This window comes from Sciurus carolinensis, chromosome 16 (assembly GCF_902686445.1).
Source record: "Sciurus carolinensis chromosome 16, mSciCar1.2, whole genome shotgun sequence".
NCBI classification, from domain to species: domain Eukaryota; kingdom Metazoa; phylum Chordata; class Mammalia; order Rodentia; family Sciuridae; genus Sciurus; species Sciurus carolinensis.
Genome location: NC_062228.1, coordinates 12930372 through 12952696, shown reverse-complemented (window position 1 = coordinate 12952696; position 22325 = coordinate 12930372).

Here is a 22325-nt window from a genome sequence, read left to right as displayed (position 1 = left end):
CACCGTGGTCGCTTGAGCAGGTCGCTGGGGAGCCCAGCTCGCGAGGCCCACGAACGGTGGGGGTCCCGGTGGAGGAAGGCCGGAGGGGCGACGCGGGCCCTGGGTGGGCGTCGAGAGAGGGCCCGGGGGAACTTGGGGCGCGAGGTCTCCAGGCCCAGGCCTGGGGTAGGGTCGGATGGGAATTGGGGTGAGGTGAGAGATGAAACGGAAAGTCCAGGAGATTCTTGGATGTGACCTCAGTAGGAAAACGAGGAGATTATTACCTTGGGCTTGCTAACTGATCTCTTTCTTAAACCCCATTTCGCTCTCTTCTTTTCCTCTTTCAAATATTTTTGCTTCCTCCATACCTATAGGAGCATCTCATCTTGAAGGGCAAAAGTCGCCCTTTAACACTCTGAGCACAGTTTAAAAATTCTAAGGAAAGGCATTTCTGCTACTGGGAGGGATGGCTACCACGGAGTCTGCACTCATCCCGTTAACTCCCAAATTGCCTTGGACGCAGCTCTCGTTCACTCTGTAAGCCCTTGTGAAATTTTCGTTTTTTTTTTTTCATTATAGTAATACTACATTTTAATACCTGGTAGGACTAATCCTCTCCAATTTCTTTTCAGGCTTTTGGGGGCTGCCTTGGTAACAGATCCAGGCGGTTTCACGTTGATTCTCAATTCCTTCCCTGGTCTTCTAGGACATGTAGTGTCTAACTAGCACATGCTGTGGCTTCAGGTGCTGCTCCATCCTTCCCTGAGCCAGCCCTGTCTTTTCCATTAGACTGGGACCTTTGTGATCCAGGGTCGGGATTTGAGCTGCCCCACATTCCACCCCCTCAAAAGGATGCGGAAGGGGAAGGTTCTTGGTCCTACCCTTAAACCACACTCTGCTGCCATCTCCTGGGAGAGTCTCATGGGGGAAGGAGGGTGTCAGTGAGGAAAGGGCACCGATGCCTGCAGGTCCTGAGCAGTGGCTTCCCTTCCCACCAGTCTTGAGCGGGTACAGATTCAGCCCAGCAGAGCTGTGGCACAGCTGTCATGCATTCCATTTATACTTACAGAGCTGGTAACAGCTCAACCAAGCAGCAGGTTATCGTATAGGAAGAAACACTTTTGGGGTGAGAGTAGACTTTTTGCTGGTCAAAACCATTTTTTAGAACCTCAAACTCTGTCCCCATATACTCTTTTGGACAAACAGAAGTTCTTATTTAGGGAAAGATTGTGTTTTCTTGAAGGATCTAAGGGAACAGCAGATGGAAGGGAGGGGGCCCAAGATGTCCTCCATCAGGGGTGGTGGCCTTCCTGGTGGGGTGGGCATCTTTGCTTGGGGTGATCATGGAACTTGTGGAAAGGACAGGCAGCCGGCGATGTCTAACTCCCTAGAAGAGAGGGAGTTTCTTGCCCCTGTGGTGGGGCCTCTGCTCACCCTAGGAAGTGGTGTTGGGGCCTCCAGTCTAGTCAGGGCTCCTCCAGTAGGAAGAGAGATTCCACAGGTTAGGTGGTGGGTGGTGGAGGGGAGACTCCACCTGCTGTGGGGTTGGGCCAGGAGAATTCTCTGGAGGTGGAGGGCATCTTCCAGGAGCCTCTGATGGCTGCTATTTCTGGGAGCTACTGTGAGGGGTGTGGATTGTGGAAGTGTCTCTGTTTCTTGTTTTTTCCTGCAAGGTGCCTCGGGTTGGCGGTTCTGTGTGGCCAGAGCTCTTTTGCTCTCCTGTGCCATGAAGGAGGGTCCTTCTTTGGGGGAAAGATTTTGCTGCCTTACTTCTTGGTTTGTGCCCCACTGAATCCACTGGTTTTGAGGACCATGTGTTTGCTGATAGTCTTCACTAAGACCCTGTAGGCTTTTAACACTGATTCCAGGAAGGCATTGTCCCTGTGAAGTAAATAAATGCCTTTCAATACGCGGCCTTTCGCTAGCTGGTGCTTCACTGGTGTGCTCCCTTGGTGTCATTTTAAAGAGCCTACGTTTCTTTCGCTGCCAGGATCATTTTGCTCTGCACAGCCGTGATCTGCTGATGGTCTTCATGGACCTACAGTCATTTTCCAGAAGAGTGTTGACCTTGCCCAGTGAATGGTTTATCTGTTTTACCAGTTCTTCCTGGTGTTGCCTGGCTGATAAAACCTCTGTTTTCCCTGGAAGCGTTCCTCGTGTTTTTTTCACTGTGGGTAAACAGAGACTTGGTCAAAGTCATCCGCCACTTATTACATACTGTTCTTATCATTCTGCTGGCCTGTCAGCTCTTCCTGTGGCATAGTGTGATCTTTCAGAAGGCATCTTCTTATGTCTTGCGGAATGGACTTCTGGGACTTTCTGAGATTGCTCAGAGCATTCGATTGAGTCTTTAAAAGCTGGTATGCTGCTTTTTGCAGTGTTCTTTGCCTGTTGGATTCTGAATACTCATCTGTTCTTCCTGAGCCTGACAGTTTGGATCTGCATGTCTCTTCTCTCCATTTAAATTCTTTAAAGCTCTTCTTACCTTGGAATGCTTTATTAAAGCTCATGTGAAGTCTTGTAATATTTCCATAGATTCTGGACTTCTTGACATCTTTGCTATTTTTCCTTGTTCCTCTGGTTCCAAATGAACACGCAGATTCCCCACTTGCACTGGGTTTGATTTATTCAAGCCCAGACACTTCCTCAGGCTGATTCCTGTTTTGCACCCTGATGAACTCAAACAATGCCCTTAAATTTTTGTTCAAAATATGCCAATGTATTTAGAATGCCTCGAAGTCACTTCATTCGGGGACCCACTCTCTGGGTGAGGAAGGAAAATTGCTTCCCACCCCTTTCTTCCTGTTAGTTAGGCACCAGGGGTTGCAAAGAGCAGGGGTCACTGGGACATTCTTGTGGACAGGTGAAGGAGGACATAGGTCCCTGCTGCCTCAGTTTTGGCTGACCTTTGCTCTGGGTACTCTCTTCAACTTCTTGACCACAGAAGAGTTTGGGGGCAGTGTCCTGTGTCCCCAGCCTTTCTCCCTGGGAGCTGCAGCCTCCAGTGGCAAAGCGGAGTGCTCTCAGATGCTGGGTCATGGGGATCTTGTGCCCCTTGGTTGTGCCCAAGCTCTGGCATACTTCATTTTTCTGTAGCCAGGCAGATACAGGGAGCACCGACCTCCCCTGGACCTTGATGAGCTGTACCCATGGCACAGAGCCAGGGGGCTGGCTACAGAATTGGGGGCTGCTGGGACCAGGGATGCCTGAGGAAAATAGGAGGGGAGGGTGCAGGGGCTAGGTGTGGGGTCCCAAGCTGGGTGAAATGGGAGACCTGGGAGGCCTGTTGGGGTCCCAGTGACCCCTTCTCATGGTTGGGGGTGGTGGTTGAAGAGAAGAGGACTAAGAGAGCAGAAGAAGCTGAGGTACCACCTTCCCAAACCCCACCATCTGATCTTGGATCAGGCCTTCCAAGCCCCCCAGTTGTAGCCCGTGCCCCTTGTGTGTCACTGAGGGCTCTTGTGCTACTCCTTGCTGCTTGTAGCTCAACTGTGGACCCTCTTCAGTAGAGGAGCCTATCCCAGGGGCAACCTGCCTCTCTGTCGGCCAGCCCTGGAGTCTTCTTGTCCCTCACACCCTTTCTTGGTCTCCCCGACTCAACTTCTAGCCCACCCCAACCCCACTGTTCATGTCACCTCTGAAAGAGGCAGGTGTTGACCCGGAAAAATTACCTTTCTGCAGAATGGAGGCATGGAGAACTTGGTTTTTGTTTGTAGATCTGTTTATAGGATATATCCACCCCCAGCTCTCCCGCATCTCAACAGCAGAGGAGCAGCATTGTTTGGGTTTTGGCATGATAAAAAGCACTGATGTGTGGACTTTATTCTGGTGGGCTGACCTGGCTGGGTGTAAAATCCTAGGGTCAGTGTGGTTTTCCTTGAGCTCCTCCCTCCCACCACCCCTGTGTCAAAGGATGCTGTGGAGACATCTGAGCCCAGACTGGTTCTAAGCCTCTCTGTACAGACTTCCTGGTTTATTCTTTTTTAGCTTCAAAGCCCAATGTCTATTGGGTGGTTCAAGGTGTGAAGGCAGTGTGGGTTCTGAAGCCAGATAGTCTGGGATCAAAACCTCCTGAGTCCATCCCTCATTGTATGGGCTTGGGAATTTGATATCTCTGTTCTTCCATTTCTTCATCCAACACATAGGCATAATAATGGCACTGACTTTACAGGGTTCAGTGGGGTGACATATGTAAAGGATATAGGATGAAGTTGGGACATTATCAGTACCATTGCTAAAGCAAATCTTGCACAAATAATTTATAAGCATGTCACAATTGTTACATAATCCAAATAGCAAGGGAACCAGTCAAGAAAAAACTGAATTTCTTTTAGTCTTGTTAGTAGTGACTTCCATGGGAAGAAGGAATCGTGGACAAGATTGTTTGGGTGACAGTGGCCAGCTTTACAGTCCTGCAGAGCTATGGTTTCTTCCTCAGGTACTTGGGTGTTGGGACCTGTGTCCTAAAGACCCAGAGTCATCGTCTAGCAATGCCAGGTGTGGGTGGTAGTGCTAAATGTGCAGCCACAAAGTTCTACTTGTTTTTCACTGGAGACATTTTTCTTTCTCCCTGATTCATATTCCATGTTAATTCTTCCCAGAGTGCTCACCCTTAAAAAAAGCATGTTGAGACATAATTCATATGTATAGTCCACCCATTACCACATACACCTCAGTGGTCTTAGTGTGTTTAAGGTCTAATGCACAACCACCACCATCAGTTTTAGAACATTTTCTTCAGCCTCCCCCAAAGAAACCCCATATTGATTAGCAGTCAGTCCCTATTTCTCTCCCTGCACCCCTAAGCCCCACCAATCCACTTCCTGTCCCTGTAGGTTGGCCTCTTCAGTCCACTTGATATAAATGGAATCACACATTATGTGGTCTCCTGTTACTGGTTTCTTCCACTCAGCATAATGAAATTAAGTTTCCTTCAGATTATAGCTTGTGTCAATACTTCATTATTTTATGGACAAATCACATTCTGTTGCATTATTGTACCAATACAAAACCATTTAAAATAATCAGTAAGAGAGAGGGGCAAGGAAGTGTAAATAGACCAGTTTGGCAATATATTGATATTTGATGAAGTAGGGTGAGGGTGGCAGAGATTCTTTATACTGTCCTTTTTTTTGATGTATGTTTGAAATGCCTCGTAATGAAACCTTAAAGATTATTTTAAATTTAGAGCACCATGCCTAGATGTTTTCACAGGAGAATTCTATGAAACCGTCACAGACCAGACGGTTCCAATGATCTACCAGTTGTTCCAGATTATATTATTTTTTTGGTGAGCAGGTACCAGGGATTGAACCCAGGGGTGCTTAGTCACTGAGCCACATCCCCAGGCCTTTTTAAAATTTTTATGTTGAGACAAGTTCTTGCTCAGTTGCTTAGGGCCTCAATAAATTGCTGAGACTGGCTTTGAACTTGTAATCCTCTTGCCTCAGCCTCCTGAGCTGCTGGGATTACAGGTGTGTGCCACTGTGTCTGACTATTATTATTATTATTATTATTATTATTAATTATTAATTAAAATTTAGAAAGGAACACTTATGTATAGCAAGGCGAAATGCCAAATAAAACATTACCAAATAGAATCCAACACCACATTAAGAAAACAACATACCATAAGTAAGTGGACTATTCCAGGGAGGCAATGTTGGACCAATACTAGGAAATGTGTTACCAAGAACTCATATCAACAATCTTTAACAAAGTTCAAAACCTACTTCTGATTTAAAAATTAAAGAAAAGGGGTTGGGAGATAGCTCAGTTGGTAGAGTGCTTGCCTTGCATGCACAAGGCCCTGGGTTTGATCCCCAGCACCGCAAAAAAAAAAAAAAAAAAAAAAAATTAATACTTTCATGATGAGATATATAGTGATTGGTCTAGATCTAACCTCTGTCTCTTCAAGATATTTTCTTACTTAATGAGGAAATACAAGAGGATTAGCCTTGCCAGACATCAGACATTAAGCAAAACTATAAAGCTAAGAGGGACCCTTGGACATGCAAGGACATTAACAAGCAATTGGATAAGTTTGAATGAAGTCTGTAGATGAGGTAGCCTATCAGTATTCATTTTCTGATTTTAATCATTGCATTAGTGTTGTGTGTTATGGGTAAGTTGGGTGAAGAATTTATGGGAATATTATTTTCAACTGTTTTGTAAGTCTAAAAATTACTTTGAAAGGAAAAATTAAAAATTAAAAAAAAATGAATAAAATAGAAGCCCTTACTCCAGAGAGTCTGATTCAGTAGATGCATTTCATGGATAGATGCATTTCATGGAACTGAAATAAATAAATAAAAACATGGTGATGTGACTTATGCTTGGCAAGGGGCTAGGCTGTGGGTGTGAGCGATTAATAAGTTTCCATGCCAGGAAATACATCCTTGTTAAATTTTTATTTATTTATTTGGTGCCAGGGATTGAACCCAGGGGTGCTTAACCACTGAGCCATCTCTTTTAATCTTTTATTTCAAGACAGGGTCTTGCTACGTTGCTCACTAAGTTGCTGAGGCTGACTTTGAACTTGTGATCCTCCTGCCTCAGCCCAGCCTCTGAGTTGCTGGGATTACAGGTATGCGCCACTGTGCGCGTCATTACGCGTTTTTAAATCAAATACTTCCTACGAATCAGACTTTTTTTTTTGCTTTAACTAAATGCTCAAATTCCTTCCCTCAGAATATGTTTATTATTTTTTGGTGCCAAGTACTGGGGTTAGTGTTGTGGGGGTAAAAAGTAGGGAGACTCAGGTCCTGCCCCTGTGGTGTTTGTGGTTCATTGGGAAGGACACACAGTGTGTCCAGGGGGACAGTAGGAGGCAGAGGGCAGTTGAGATCGAAGGCAGGAGAAACTGGACCAGGCTTACTGGAGGGCAGGGTGAGCAGTTGGTCTGTTGGAATGTGGGGGAAGGGAACGATCTAGGAGGCAGTTGACTGTGAGCTGAGAGGACCGTTGGGGGAACCAGGAGACAGTTGGAGAGGGATGGGCCAAGGAATGTGAACCACAGTGCTGTGAGCAGAGCAAGGGTACTGGTGGGGGTGCTGCTGGAGAAGGAGGTAAGTCCTGTGTCTGCTGTGTGGTCCGTGGGAGGTACTAAGCTCAGATTCCTACTCTCCAGGATCCCACAGTCCAGGGCTGGAGGCCAGCAAGGCCACCATGCACCAGACTTCTGGACAGAATGAACTTAGTGCCCTAATGGAGACAGTAGGGATGAACTGCTCAGGGCTCGGGCTAGAGTCGGGGGCCGGAAGTTGGGACTGGTTGAGTTGCGGGGGAAGACGGACATCCATATGGACCTAGTTTGCTGACCTTTGGAAATGTGGGTCAATGGAGAAGACTTGGAACAAAAACTTGACATTTGCTCTTACAACTGTTTGAGGATGAATTCTGGAGGGAGAAAATGTAACCTGAGGGTCATGGAGTGGACATAGGAAGGTGTTGAGTAGGGTCACACGAAGCCATAGAAGGAGAGGAGCATTTGGGCTGTCACCCGATTCACACTCCGCTTGTGCTCCAGGATGAGCTCCATCCTTATGTTTTCTCACCCTCAAATTGGAAACTGAATAAGACCCATATCAAAGCGTGATTGTAGATTTAGATGAGCATGCTTTCATAGATAAAGAACTCAACCAATGCTGTCAGTTAGGGGCAAGAAGGGCTTGAAGGAGCAACTCAAGGGGCTACAGAGAATGCTACGGTGGTGCCAAGTCGCTGAGGGTCAGGTTTAAGTAGAGTGGAGTCAACAGGACATTGGGTACCAGTTAGATGGCAGGTGTGTACAGGGCATTATCATAGATAATCCTCATGTTACCTTAGGAGGGAATTTCTGTTATCATCCCTATAGTACTGTGGAACAAGTTCAAGGTCAAAACGTATGACGTGCTGGGAGTGGTGGTGCATACCTGTAATCCAGCAGCTCGGGAGGCTGAGGCAGGAGGACTGGGAGTTCAAAGCCAGCCTTGGCAACTTAGTGAGGCCCTAAGAGACATCCTGTCTCAAAATAAAAATATAAAAAGGGCTTAGTGGTTAAGCCTCCCTGGATCCAATTCCTGGTACCAAAAAAAAAAAAAAAAGGTGTATGACTTACAGGTCTTGGTCTGATTTGGACCTTGGGTATAAGTGGCCCTTGCATTTTAAAGGCAAGTCTCCTTTAGAGATTGTCATTTGCAGGATGCTTTCCAAGGGCCAAATGCTGGCCATCTTGAGATGAATAAGCCCTGAGTCATATCCTCCGTGAGCTCCCAGGGTGAGGATCCCTGCATCCTCTTCCTCCATTGTGCATGTCTTAACCCAGGACAGGACCAACCCCAGAAGGTCTGTTCAGGTCCCAGACTCCCTTCCAGTTCCAACACCTTCCGTGGATCCCTGTGGCCTCCGGCCTGTGAATCGGATGTGACTGGCCCAGAGTTCTCTGCCTGATTTCAGGGCCTTGTTTGTGCCTTGAGCCCCCAACCCATCCTCGTTTTCTCTGACTGCTGCCCAGCCTTTACTGGTGCCCTGGTCACCTAGATCCCTTTCCTTTAATACCCTTTATCAATCTTTTTTTTTGGTTCAAAATGTGACCCTTCCCTCCACCAGGTGAATTCTCACCACCCTCCTGCACAAGCCCCACCTACAGGAAGTCTTCCCAGCCATGAATCCACACTGATCCTTTCCTCCCTTCTCTTTTCCTAGGTTGAGAGATGAATCCACAGCATGGCTCAAGGTGAGAGACTGTACTTGGCTGAGACATGTGTATCTGTCCTGGGTTATAATAAAGAAAAGCTCCTTGAGCCAGGGTCAGGATCACGGCTATACCTGGGATCGCTACAGGCCATGCACTAACTGCTCTGGGGAGGTTTCCTGCCAAGCTCCTGTCACCATTTGATGCCATCTTGGGCCCAAGTCCAGCTCGGGTTGGAGGGGCAGAAGTGGTGTGGGAGGAAGAGCACTGGACTGGGAGTCAGGGTCTTGTCTTCCATTGCATGGCCAATGACCTTCAGTAAATGGATTCCTCTGGGCATTCCTCTCTGGATCCATATACTGTGGATGTGGCATTGGACCAGACTGTCCTGACTTCATTTTCAGTAACTAGGACCAGAACGTCCTCAAACTTTTAATGTGCACATGAATCCCTGGAGAATCTGTTAAAATGCAGATTCTGGTTAGTGCATTTGGGGTGGGTCCTGGGAGTTCGCATTTCTAACTGGCTCCCAGGGGAGGTGATTTTGGTTGCCTGGGTCTAGCTCAATGGTTCTCGGCCCTAGCTGAATACTAGAACAGTCTGAGGGGTAGCTGCTCCCTTCCCCTCCCCGTTTCTAAAGAAAAGTTCATTTGGAGGAGACTGTAAGAAACCTGACGTTAGACTGCATCCCAGGCACTTTAAATCAGAATTGAAGACAAATGAATTGTTTTCAGGAGAACGTTTTTGTCTTTGCGCCCCCTTGTGGCCACCTTGTGCACCCTCAGATTTCAAACAGAAGTTCATTTCCTGTTGGAGAAAGGAATATCAGAACAATAAAGAAAACAGTGTTGTTACCCACGGTGAACGGGCTTCCTTGTGACCCCAGGATCCACCCTGCCATGGGTCAGGGCCTCCTCTGGTACTGAATATAATTTTTTAAACAGGGACCTCAGTCGCACTGTCCTGGGATGCCCCAAACTAGTGGGAAAACCTTCATCCCTGATATACAGGGCTGATCCAGGAAAGAAGGGGCCCTGGCTGGACCCCAGACCCCAGCATCCACCCTGGCCAGAGCTGGACGGATCCTCAGGGCCGCCATAGGCCAGAGCTGGACGTGTCTGTTACAGTTTTGATTGACATCTCATATTGGAGCCTGTAGAGTTGACCGCAGGAGAGTGGAAGTGCTCTTGTTGACGTGGGGGGCTGGGGTGGCAGTCAGAGGCCTCTGGAGACTGAGTAAAGGGTCTTCTAAAAGGTCCTTTAATCGGTGAGCGGCAGAGTCATGGTGAAGACCCAGCCCCTGGGCCCATCCTTCTCCATTGCTGCTGCCCTTTCCTTGAAGCCCTGAGCTTGTCCTCAGGACCAGGCCCTGGCCAAGTGCCTTGGGGCCTTGTGTCAGCAGAGTTCTGCCTAGAAGAACCAGTAAGCCCTGAGAGCAGGGGAGGTGAGCCCCCTGGGAGGGACCCTCAGGCAGAGCCCAGGTCCCCCCTAGAAGCCATGGTGCTGTGCTGGGGTTGCCCCTACCACTCCTGCTCGCCCTTGGTTGGTTGATTCTAGAAACCCCAGAGAAGCAGAGACAATTCTGCTCCAAGAGTCTCTATAAGCATACTTAATTTTTTTTTTTTTTAAATCATATCCCTGTCCTGTTCCAAGTCTTGACTTTGCCTTAATGGAAGCGCCCCAGCCCTCCTCCCATCCTGATCACACCTGAACCCTGGTTCCAAACCTTTCCTCTTAAATCCTCCTCCTCATCTCACTCAGGCAAATCCAATGCCATTGCCTGTGGACTTTGTCCCAGCACACCCGCACCCCCACCCTCCCCCACCTCCTCTTGCCATAAAGGCACAGAGTGAACTTGCCGGGCAACTTCAACAGGCACAACCCCTTTGCACTTTTTCTTCTCCCCTCCCCCACCTCCAGGGACAATTTCTCTTTCTTAGGGGGAAAGGGTGGTTTAGAGTTTGCTGAGTCCCCTGCAGCTGGTGCATCAGTGATGTTTCCCATGTGTTGAATTCTCGTCCAGGTTGGGGACAACCTTGTGTGGGATCCAGGAAACCAAGAAGTGTTTATTGGCAGGATCAAGTGCTGCTGGGTGTAGTGGTGCAATCCTGTAATTCCAGTGACTCTGAAGGCTGAGGCAGGAGGATTGCAAGTTCGAGGCCAACTTCAGCAACTTAGCAAGGTCCTAAGCAATTTAGTGAGACCCTGTCTCAAATTGAAAAAAAAAAAAAAAAAAAAAAAAAAAAAAAAAAAAAGGGCTAAGGATGTGGTTCAGTGATTAAGTGCCCTGGGTTCAATACCTGGCACCAGAAAAAAAAATTGGGTGCTGGGGGCATCATAGGAATCCCACCAGATGTGGACCTGGCCAGAGGGAGGTCTGGCATGGGGAGATGGGCAAATTCTCAAGGTGGAGAGATGCTGTGGCTCATGGTGAGTTAGGAGGGAGTGGGGAGAGACCATGGCTGGGACGGGTGGGTGGGAAATGAGGGGCGTTGGCCATCTTCCTTCCCCAAGAAGTGCCTTCTCCCCTTGTCTGCACCTACCTCTGTTCGCTCTTCTAAGCTTGCCTCAAACATCAGCTCCACCATGACAGCCCCTCTGATGGATTTCTTTGGTGTCTGGTCCTCCATTCCATGGCCCCAGCCCAGCCCATGTGCTCATTTCCATCAGATCTTTGCCATGCGGTTTCTTGGGACATCTGCCTTATTCAGGAAACTGCACGGGGGTGTGGGACCTGAATAGTGTCTGGTCATTTCTGGTCTCCAAACTGCAGGTCCCAGTGGTTGGCATACAGAAAGCCACCAATGGGGGATGCTGCGTAGATAAGTCCAGGGATGCAGTAAGGGGAAACCTGCCTCGTATGTGGCGGGAGTCCCAAGGGGTGCTGTGGAGGGAAGGCGAGACTTTCCAGGAGCTCAACCCACAGCATCCACAGGAATCTTCACACCTAAGGTATGGGTTACTCAGCAATTAGCCAGCAGAGGGCACTCTGGCGCCACCTGCCTTGGCTTTCGGAGCCATCTCCCCTAGGTCCTGATGGTAGGATGTGGGATTCTGGCAGCTGGCTGGCTCCTCTCTGCACGTAGGTGCAGGGGCAGGGAGATGTCTCTCTGTGGGATTAGGGTAGGAAGGCTCTGATGAGGTGAAGTGGCATGGGCTAAGAGCAAAGCTAGTCCCTCCCTCAGTGCCCCCCAGCTGTGTGAAACATTCACCTCCCCGCTCCGGGCCTGCTTCTCTCCCATCAGATGGTGGGGCTCATCACTTCCACCCTGTTTTAGGATGCAGAGTGACCTCAGTAATACTAGGTGGTGCTGCTGCTGTCCAGGTAATGGGGTGAGGGTGTTGGACCCATGCATTTTGGGGCCCATATTGCCCTTAGGGAACCAGAATCATGGGAATCAACCTTCTTCTATTAGGCCTGGTCCTGGGTTGAGCATTTCCCATCCCCCTTTCCATAAGTCACCGGTGCTCAACCATAGGGGTGAGGTTGCCACTCCGAGAAAGCAGACCTCTTCTGCTAGGTGTCAGAAGGCACCAGGCATCATGGCAAGTTGGTTCTGACTCCGTGACTGTCCCCAAACTAAAAAATATCCAAAGACATGGATGGACTTGTTCCTGGGAGGGGGCATGTGCTGAAAGAAATAGCAGGTGTTTTACCACTTTAAAAAAGTGGGTCTAGGAAAAAAAAAAAAAATTCGGCTGTTGTTTTCTGAAACAAAAAGATTTGACCATGTGTATTTTCAAACTATTAGACAAATGCACCTCTGAAAACATTGGTTGAATGCAGTTTCTTGATTGTCACAGGCCTCTGACAGATGTGAAGGTGTCATGCTGAGTGGGTTTTCAACAGCAATCGGATAACCTTTCCAAGGCTAGCAGGATGCAAAGACAGAGGACGGACCCGTTGGGGCGTGAATTCCCACGCCTAGGGTCAGTTTCAGGCCACAGCGTCCAGCCAGAGGAAAACAAGGTTGGTTCTTGCAAGAGTAGCCACTTGCTAGGAAACAAGAGCAGAGACTGAGGGAACCAAGAAGAGATTTAATTGGAGGAAAAAGACAGAAGCCTCAGGGATTCATCGCTACTCTCATTAATTTCCAGGTGTTTTCAGATTGCTGATCTGTCTGAGGAGCACAGAAAGCAGCCTGGTGGGCTCTGAGTGGGCAGGTTGGTGATGGTAAATACACCAGGTGGGTCTTGGAGCTCACCATGAATTGACTACTGGTATGCTGGTCATGTTTACCTGTGAGTGCGTTTGGAGATGTGAAGGAGCTGACCGGGGGACCTTGAGGCTACCAGGAATGGTAAGCCAGCCGGGAACTGCACCTGGGGACACCTACACCTGTGAGAGATTCGGAGCAATGATCAGCTTCCGGCAAACACCTGGGGCCTATGGGGGGTGGGTGCCACCTCTGTTGGGCAGCTACTCTTGTCCACGTTCACGTCCATCTCTCCATGTCTGCCTGAAGGAGCAGCTGTAGCTGGCAGCTGGTGCGGCAGGGTGTGAGGATCGGCCAGGTGTCTTCAGTGACTCTTCAGTCTCAGCCTTTGCATTTCACTGTGTGAGCTGGATGGAAAGCCAAGTGTGTGTGTGTGTGTGTGTGTGTGTGTGTGTGTGTGTGTGTGTGTTGCGGGGGAGTCAGGGTGGCCAGGTGGGTTTCATGAATGTCTCCGAACCTGGAATGCCAGAGGTCTTTCCTGCAATTCTGCCGCTCGCAAGCAGTGTCACCTTGAAAAGATTGCCTTAACTTCTCTGTAACCCCTACTGCTCTGTCACATGGTGATCATAATAATCCCAACTCAGTTGGGTGGCTGTGAGGTTTAAATGAGGTAATATGTGCAAATGGCTCTTTTGAGCAGGGCCCCTTTTAGTTATAAAGATTAAAAAAAAAAAAGTTGGAATATTTCCTTTACAAAGTACCTGACCTCAGGGTCTTTGAGTGTCGGAGATTGAGAGGTGTTCATGACTGCTCATAAGAAACTGATGAACCCCTAACCCTGAAAGCCTCTCTCAGTGTATGATCGTGGTACACATATTACTTTTTCCCCTCTGGGGATGAAGTAAGATGCTCAGAGGGGTTATGACTCAAGACTGGATGTCCAGGGGATCTCAAGGGCCTATGTTCTGGACCCGCATTTCTCAGCTTTGGCACTATTGACATTTGGGGCCCAGTCATTCTTTGGTGTGGGGGATCGTCCTGTGCATTGTAGGATGATTGGCAGTACCCCCGTCTTTACCCACTAGATGTCAGCAGCACCTTCCCCCTACTCCCTCCCTAGTTTTGACAATGAAAACTGTTCTCGACCTTGGGAGAAGCGAGGGGACGAAGTCAGCCCTGATGGAGAACGCCATTTCTCCATGTTGCCCCTGCACTGAGCGCTAAGTGGCTACAGGCTGCTGTGTCACAGTTCGGTGGGGTTTTTTTTCTGAACTTTGTTGTTCTCTGTTTGCTTCTATGCACTGATAGGGAGACCCGCTGCAGTCCCAGGAAACGGGTTTTTCAAAGTTGAAGGACTACAGACTTTCCAAACTCTAGCCCTGTTTGAAATAAAGTACTGGTTCCTACACCGGGCTGGGCAACTGAAGCAACTGGAACTCAGTTCTTCTAATTCTTGCTGTGCAAACCTGGAGGTTTTTTACAGCCTTAAATGCAACATAAAATTTGCAGTCCTTTACTGTTGGGTAAAATGAGAGCTACTGATTACAATGAACCTGTGAATTCTGTGGGGAACGAGATCTTGAGGTAATTTTCTTTTGTGGTGAATACATTTTTGTTTAAGCGCAGACCAGAGAGTTGGTGGATCCTGATTCAGGCAGACACCAAAGATGGGTCCTAAGGAGAAGTCTTCACAGGGCACAGGTGGAAGAAGAGGTGGAAGCATTTGAGGTCCCCGCTATGTAGGAGGGGGCCTGGGGCCTACATGCTCAGGGTGGGAGGGCTGGGCGTCATTTGGGGGCATCCTGAATGTAATGAGTGTCTTTGCACTTTCTGTTAAATCATCCTTCACAGACAAATCAGGCTCAGCTCTTCTTCTCTTGTTTGACTTCTTAAACACCAGCTCTCAGATCTTCATGTAATTCCCATCTCAAGGCTGTGTTGCTACTCAGGCGTGAAGAGTGTCCTTCCAGACTTGGGAAGCTTTTTACCTGAATCCCTCATGGAGCTTGCTCTAGGGTGGTCCTCCTGCTGTGGGCTTGCCAGCACATTGGTTCCTCATTGTTGGGTTTGCCTCTGGTGCCGGGCACAGGGCAACGGAAGCAAGCTTTGGACATGCCGTTGGTGCAACAAGAAACACCACTGAGTCCTAGCATACGGGGACCAGGTACTAGTTTTTGCCTTGAGTTGGCCATTGACCCAAGGTATAAAAACCAACATGGAGATAAGCTCTCAGAGGTGTGCTTTAATAATAAGCATTATCACAGCCTCCTTTTTGATCATGTAGCCATCATTTGTATAGCTGATCCTGAGCACTTGGTGCTTAGGATTCCAACTAGCACCTTGTAATACCATGGTCGTGCCCCAGCAGATAGAGCAGGTGCTGAGTGTCTAGAGTTGGGTTAGGCATGTGCCCCTCGGCAGCATTGGTGCGGCTGTTGACCTGGGACTCCCTTTGCAACAATGCTAGGGGGTTGAGTACTGCATGATGCAGCCCAGACCGATGTCGTGGGTCATTGATGGCGTGTGGTATTGGAGATTTTGGCTTCCCATCTGAGCATGGTAGCCCCAGAGCCTTGGGTATCAGGTTTGGAATTCATTGCAAATGACATCTCTGAGAATACATCTCTTAAAACTGGGCACACGCCACCGAGGACGGTTGTGGTGTAAATTGTCATTATCAGTGTGCAGTCTCCTGCTTGCTGTGTTTTCAGCGGGAGAACATCTCATTCTCTCTGGGTGAGGCCCCAATCTCATGATTCTCACTTAGGGGAGCTAGGGACAGATATTGAGGACCTGAGGAAGCTGATGGTCAGACAGACCCCAGATTTACCAACTTTTGGGGAACAGAGTTGGTTCCTCTTTGACACATTGACACAGAGGTTCTTCTGCACTTACCTGCAGAGGTGAAGGGTTTCAGCAAAGTGCAGATATGGGGTCAGGAGAGACAGCCCTAGGACAAGGGGTAAGGCATGCTCAGCAGGCGCCAGCCTCAGTCTAGGCTAAGTTCCCAGGGAGGGTTGAGGACTCTGCATCTTGACTGGTTGGTGGCAGAAGGAAAGAGTTTTGTGTGTGTTGGGGCGGGCGGTCAAACACTGGTCAAAACAGTGTTTTGGAACCTCAGACCTCAGACTGTGGTCTGCTTATACTCTCTTGAGCAAACAGAAGTTCTTATTTAGGGAAAGATTGTGTTTTCTTGAAGGATCTAAGGGAACAGCAGGTGGAAGGGAGGGGGCACAAGATGTCCTCCATCAGGGGTGGTGGCCTTCCTGGTGGGATGGGCATCTTTGCTTGGGGTGATCATGGAACTCGTGGAAAGGACCGGCTGCCTGTGATACCTAGCTTTCTAGAAGACAGGGATTTCTTGCCCCTGTGGTGGGGCCTCTGCTCACCCTAGGAAGTGGTGTTGGGGCCTCCAGTCTAGACAGGGCTCCTCCAGTAGGAAGAGAGATTCCACAGGTTAGGTGGTGGGTGGTGGAGGGGAGACTCCACCTGCTGTGGGGTTGGGCCAGGAGAATTCTCTGGAGGTGGAGGGCATCTTCCAGGAGCCTCTGGTGGCTGCTATTTCTGGGAGCTGCTGTGAGGGGCGTGGATTGTGGAAGTGTCTGTCTCTTGGTTTTACCTGCAGGGTGCCTCGGGTTGGCAGTTGCCACCTTCTGTGTGGCCAGAGCTCTTTCACCCGTGTGTGCCAGGAAGGAGGGTCCGCGGGTGTTCCTGTGTAGATAGGGCTGTGGATTCTACATGACCTTTCTGTTGCTCTCGATTTTATCCGGTCTGGGAGTTGATGTCTGTGCATTTTCACTTCCTCAAGCAGCTTCTTCTCTTTCTCCTTCCTGACCAACTGTCTGCCCACCAACATGGCTTGCTGCTGGTGGCCCCAGGGGGCCTCGTGGTTTTGCCTTCATTTTCCTGATGAGCACTGACCAACAGGAGGGAACTCGGGCCTCTTCCCCGCCTTCCTCCATCTATTTCCTGCTCGACTCCTCTCAGTGGGGACGGAAGGCTGCCTCTTTTTCAAACCACTCTCTTTTTTCTTGACTCTGTTTGTGTTGCAGAGCCATGACTTGCTGCTGATGGCCTTCTGAAGGCTTGTTGTGAGGTTCTTCTTGATTTTTTGAAAGACCATTGGCCGTCCGTCCACCTTCCTGTTCTCCCTGCGTTGGCACAGTGAGAACTCTTGTCTCCATTGGGAGGGAAGGGGACTGCCCGTTTTGAAACATGGCAGACAATATTTTGTCCTGGGATCATGATCTGACTTGTCAGACTTCGTATTTTGTCACCCTGGTGTTCAATTGCTTTCTGACTTGTGGCGCATTGGATGCTAGGGGGAGGTGTGTCTGCGGGGTGGGAATCGACCCACCTGCACCAGTCTCATTGGCAGAGGGATGTCCTGGGTGGGGGTTAACTCTCCAGAACTTGTGGCCTCGGGCCTGTTGGGCCATTTCTTTCCCCTTCTACACTCTTCAGCTCCTCAGCGTGAACCAGTTGTGGTTTTAACTGCTCTGTCTCTCATGAAACCTCCTATCTTCTGAGGAGTGTCTCCTGACTTCGCTATGAAACCAGAGCCTGAGAAAAGTCACACTGGAAAGGGAGTCCTGAGCAGTCTCTCCCTTCAGGACTTAACAGGGGTCACCTGGTGAGATGAGGAATCTCCTCTGCTGCCTCTTTGGGAGCAGCTCACACCCTCTTGGCTTCTCCTTTCTGTCTGTTGACAGGAAGCCTTGGGTGACACCCACCGAGTCCCACAGTCCCCATCTCAAGAGGAGCAGGAAGGGGGCTTCTGTGCCTCCAGAGCTGTCACAGCTGCAGTGAACCCTTGGGGGGGGGGGCTTTTGTGATTTAGAGTGTAGTTTTGTGGTCAAGAGGGACTCTTCAAAACTTTATTTTTGTCTTTAAAACTAGTATTCAGAAACCTTGCTTTTCCTTGACTTGTAAGTTCAGTTTGCAATTTCTGCTCTGACAATTTTTTATCCTTCTCCTTTAAGGGAGGTGGTGAGATTCTGGGTCACTTTCAGGGCAGTTGGTGATGAGAGTCCCCACCCTTACTCATGATATGCCGACAGCCACAGGCTGCTGCTGACAGTCACAGGCTGACTCAGCTTTCGGCTGATTGTTGATGGGTTAATTTCTTTCTCCATACTCAAAAGGGGCGGGGCTGGCTTGAGGAGCCTGCACCCTGTGCACGTGGCCCTGGGGGTGGCTTCATGCTCTGTTGCTGCCATCTTGAGATTCGGGACTTTCGAAGCAGCGGGCTGTGAGTCTGTTAGCACTGGGCCTTATAAACCAACTTCTGGTTCTGAAGAGGGGCCGTGTTGTGGGGAGCGTACCCGTAGAGAATTACTGAGGGCAGCGAGGGGAAGAGCAGCTGGGGCCCAAGAGAAAGAGTGGCCCAGAAAGGCTGGGGTTGAGGAGAGAGGGGAGCGGGCAGGACAGGGAAGACTAAGAGGTTCTCTTAGAAACAGGAGGAGCAGGGCGAGAGGTGGGGCGTTTCATTTGGGATTCAGGAAGGCAAGAATGTGTGCTCGATGTCCTGTCCACCTGCCAGGCAGGACCCTGCTAACCTCAGGGTGCGTGAAGCGCAGGGGTTGGCCTGTTAGCAATGCTCCAATAAATAAGTTGTCAAACAGCCACACCTTCATATCGGAACCGGATGAGTTTCTGGTCTAATGCGCGGGTTAAGCAGAAACCCAAGGGTCATTTGGTGTTGGTGACAGGTTCTCCTGTGGCTGGTTTAAGAGATGGAGCACATGCGTTTCAGTACATAGAAGTGGGATGTGATCTGGTGGCCCTGACCTCCGGGGGAGCTCTGTGCTTGTGGAAGAGCTTTCTTCTCTCGGTTTCTGGCCCCCAACTCTGGATTCTTTGGATCCCTGTCAAGTCCCATTTTCCTCCATCCTCCCCACCATGGGCTGTGCAGCTTGCCCACTCTTGGCACCTTCAAAATGTCTGCTGGACTGCACCAGAGCACCGCTGGTCCAGCCCACTGCTTCCGTCCCTCTGCCTATTTCTGCATTACCCGTGATGCTCTGCACCCTGCCGGCATTCCTGCCTCATCCCTGCGACTGAACATGTGCTTCAGTCAGTGTCGGTGGTCTGTAAATGACCAGCCTGCCTTCCTGGGCTGCCTTCCTGGGGTGCTGCTCCCTTGGTGCCTCATTCTGTGTGGACTTGCTGGAGAAAACCCTACATTCAGGCTGAGGCATCTTCTGGAAGGTGGTGGTGCTGGGAACCCAGGAGAGGGACTCTGTACTGTGGCAGCTCCTTCCTGGGTGACTTTGCAGGGGAGCCAGTGGAATTTTTCTTTGGGAGAGGGCTCGTGCTGAGGGGTGAGCTCAGCATGCTCCATGGTTCACGGCAGATCGCCATTTGTGGTCTGGGTGGGGTCTCTCTTGTTTTATTTCCTTTGAATCTTTCCTTTGAATCAGATTTCTCATTCCCCAGCCACTGTGGGTAACTTCCAGTGTGTCAGTGGTGCCTGTCTTGAATGGTCTGACAGAGAGCGTTGTTTGTGTGGTCGCTTGTGATTCACGCAGATGGCATCGTCTTACCAGTTCTTATTCTCTTTTCTTTCTCAGCATTGTGTTTTAAGATTTGCCCTTCCCCTCTGCACATTGAAAACTTACTGAGATTGCCCAAAGAGCTTTTGTTTATGTGGGTTAAAACTATTGGTATTTGCTGCATTAGACATTAAAAGAGAAACAGTTAAAAAATACTTACCAGTTCATTTGAATATAGCAACGATGGTAACACAGCAAGTGAACGTAAATGACACTTCAGCATTATTATGAAAATAGTTTTGACCTTGCAGATTCCTTGTCCCAGTTAGGTGTCTTTTTGTTCCACAATATGAAAGGACACCATGAAGGACTAAACTTGGAAAGTGAATTTTATTTGTGTTGCTGCATATCACCTGTGTCAAGAAGCTATGAAATGTATTCAATTTTAGTGAAATCTGCTCAGGTTTGGTGGAATTACCTCCTTGGTTATTGATTGATACCATGGCCTATACGATGAAAGATCATTCTGGATGGCAGAGATTCTGTTTCTTACCAGAGTACTTTTTGGTGTTGTATGTAGAGTTTATAATATCCTGGAACAGATTATTTAAGAACATCTAGAACAAAGAATCTTTACATATGAACAAGCTATATTTATAGATCTCTGCTTATTTTACTTATTTTGCAGTCCATGCATCCATAGACCTTTATTTTTAAGATGGAGATATTATTTGCCTTTTTAAAAGAGTGCAGGTCAATGATTTTTAGTGTATTGTTGCACTGTGAAAACATTACCACTACCTAATTTTAACTCCAGAACATTTTCCAAAATGAAATCTTGATGCTCCCTCCCCTCTCTCTGCCAAAGCCAGCCCCTAATCTACTTTGTCTTCTATGGGTTTGCCTCTTCTGGACATTTCATATAAATGGAATTAACGCACCTTTCATGCCACGTATTTTATGCAGTATGTGGTTCCTCTTAGCATAGTGTTTTCGAGGTTTGTCCATGTCGATGCATGCATCAGTACTTTGTTCCATTTATGGATGAATAATATTCCGTTGTGTGGATATACCGTGTTGTATTTCTCCATTCATCAGTTGATGCACGTTTGGATCGTTTCCACTTTTTCTGCCTCTTATGAATAAGACTGCAAACATTTGTGTGCAAGTTGTTATGTGGACACGTATCTTTGATCCCCCTGAGTCTGTTTCTTTTGACATGTTTTCTTAGCAACCAAATGGGTAACGGAGGCTCGTTTCTCAGGTGCCCATGACTGTATGTCTAACTCTCCTCTGACAGCTTTTCAGATCTTTTTGCCTTCCCAAATCAGATAGAAAGAAATGAAGGGGGGGGGGGCGGGGCGTACCTAGCAGCATATCTTTCACCTTGGCAATGATCTTTGAGATTTTCCATTGGGGTCTTGGAAAATCACAAAGATTTGTTCTTTCAGCTTATAAAAAGAGATTCTAGAAACAATCAGGTTTGTTCAGTGTGTTTTTGTTGTAAGACCTGCATGAGAAGAGTTGTCAAAAGAAATGCTCAGCCTGCCCCAGGTTACACTTACACAGACAAAACGTTATTCATAAACTCTTAAGTGTTTTAGGAATTGTGGGAAACCCTTGGAGATTGGTCAAGGCCTGTGCCGCCCAGGATACTTTTACTCTCAAGGGACACACTGATAGAGAAATGTGCCGAGCTTCATTCTGATATTACTGCTATGGTCATAGATTAACTACAGCCACAAAGTGCACAGTTTCCTCAGTTTACAGCCTGTCTCTTGATGGCCTCGATGTTTACCTGATGGCTCTTCAGCCTGTGTCTTCAGTGATAAACGACTGGAGCCTTAGGGTAAATGCTGTGTCAGGGGTACCTCGAACTGACCCCCTTTAAAGAACAGACTTGTGGGTATGGGTTCCCAAGATGATGTCACTCAAGCGACTTTCAGATTGTCCTAGTAGATGGAATCAGGACACTTCTTAATCCAGAAAACTTCTTAATCCAGAAGAGGACGGCTTCCTGAGCACAGGCTGCTAATGCAAGCTCTTGTGGAACCAGAAGAGGCCACACAGGCTGCAGGAAGGGATGTGGGAATGCTGTGTGGCTATTTGTTTAGACTTTTGTTAATGTTGTTTACTGTTCTATCTGTAGGCTCTCTTCTTTAGCTCCTTGTAACCCACAGTGATTTAGTGAACTTTGCGTTTGTAAAGGGAAATAAAACATGTAAAAATGACACTCTGACTGGTGTGTGGGGGTATCCTGGTTGCTTCTCACTCTTCTCTTTCCTTTGGGCCTGAGGTGGTAATAGTAACCCCACTGTAACTAGTCTCTGGTTATTCACTGACCCTCCTGATTCACCCACATGTTTGTCAAAGACCTTTGCGAACAGATCCTCCCTGAGTGAGACTATTAGTAATTGGCACTAGAGATGGCCTGAGGAAACTGGATATTCTGGGATTGGGTTGGTCCATTTTTCCAGTGGGGCTGAGATATCCTTCCCAACAGAGAGAAAAAGGAACATGGATCCTCCATAGCAGATGGTGACATTCCAAATCCTTAGAGAGTTATCCTTGGTAGCAATAGGGCTGATAGGCAGGTAGAGGGTGAAGCACAGAGATTTCAAATGGTTGTGGCACTTAGTTTCTATGGCAACAAGAGGGGATTTAAAGATTTTGGAGTCACCTGGATTCTTCTTACAGCCTATAGAAAGCACACAGGGAAAAGAATTAAGAAACCGCAAACATATAATCAAGAGTGCATGAACAAGACCTCTGGGGTGCTCTTGGAGAGTCATCTCCAGTGGTGGAAGGCCAGATGTGGTGGAGGACCAACCCCAGGTGACATGACATGTGCTGCATGTCTGCAGAGGTGAGTGTCCTACGCCAAGGCTGGGAGAGTGGACCTAAGACGTGGGGTGGCATTGTCTCACAGACGGAGGTTTGAAGCCTCCGTTTATCTTGAACCTCCCACTTTACCCCCAGAGGTAGCCCCTTCCCTGACAGGTTTCCCTGGCCCCCATAGGA